The sequence below is a fragment of the Seriola lalandi genome, unplaced genomic scaffold, assembly GCF_002814215.2.
Source record: "Seriola lalandi dorsalis isolate HSWRI2012SDOR001 ecotype SW California unplaced genomic scaffold, Sedor1 jcf7180002052739, whole genome shotgun sequence".
Lineage (NCBI taxonomy): Eukaryota > Metazoa > Chordata > Actinopteri > Carangiformes > Carangidae > Seriola > Seriola lalandi.
The window spans coordinates 1-1,027 of NW_019523292.1; the positions used below are offsets into that span (position 1 = coordinate 1).

At 48.5% G+C, this 1,027-nt stretch overlaps 1 pseudogene across 1 annotated transcript; it reads left to right on the forward strand.

The window, feature by feature from the left end:
- Window positions 1–278: 278 nt before the first annotated feature.
- Window positions 279–1,021, forward strand: LOC111650717 (glutaminase kidney isoform, mitochondrial pseudogene; annotated as a pseudogene). The gene is made up of 3 exons (XR_015436872.1): window positions 279–441; window positions 559–638; window positions 779–1,021. The product of XR_015436872.1 is annotated as a glutaminase kidney isoform, mitochondrial pseudogene (transcript).
- The last annotated feature ends 6 nt before the right edge of the window (window positions 1,022–1,027 follow it).

The following is a 1,027-nucleotide window of genomic DNA, read 5'->3' on the forward strand; positions in this document are numbered from 1 at the left end:
GAAACGATCAGGACAGAATCTGGAGGCAGGAACAATCATTTCCAAAAACTGCATCAGCACCTGACGGCTCGTTCAGGAACTGGAGGCAATGAGCCAGAAAAACTAACAGTTCCCTAAAAGACAACACAACTCATCACATGATGTTTAAGTCCAGCAGCAGATGTCTCACTGTGGCAGAGTGTATAACATGAAGCTTGGTCAGGCCTGATGAAGGATCTGATGATTTCTGTCCAAAAGTTAAGAAAGTTAATGACATTAAGGGCAAGAAAATACCTGGTTATAGACTGACTGGACGCTGTCTCCTGTCTTAGATGTGTCCAGAGCAACATCGTTCTGCTCACCCAGGCCTTCAGGAAGAAGTTTGTCATCCCAGACTTCCAGCCGTTCTGCGCCCACATCGACGAGCTCTATGAAAACGCCAAGAATATGTCCGGAGGGCAGGTGAGTGAGAGCTGCTTCAGAAGTCTAATAATCTGCAGAGACAGATTATTGTCTCGTCTTTCCATTTACCATATTAACCAGTAAAAGCAGTTTTAAAATTGTTGTGCAACTCTGTAGGTGGCAGACTACATTCCCCAGCTGGCCCGCTTCAGTCCAGATCTGTGGGCCGTCGCCCTGTGCACCGTCGACGGACAGAGGTACAGTTTCATGCCAAATAGTTTTTGTTTGTTGGCTGGACAGTAACAGTGGGGGCAGCCGTATAACTGTGAATGACTGAACGACCACTGGTATGCTAAAAGCCACATGACTGTGCTGGAACTTGTCTCCTCTTTCTTAGGCACACTGTCGGTGACACCAAGGTTCCTTTCTGTCTGCAGTCGTGTGTCAAGCCTCTGAAATACGCTATTGCTGTTCACGACCACGGCACCGAGTATGTTCACCGCTTCATTGGCAAAGAGCCCAGCGGCCTGCGATTCAACAAGCTCTTCCTGAATGAAGACGGTGAGGAATCAGTCGCTGCGTACCCGATCGCACCCCCGCTCCTCATTCTAACCAAGCTGTCGGGTTTCTCTCTGATACTGTCTGA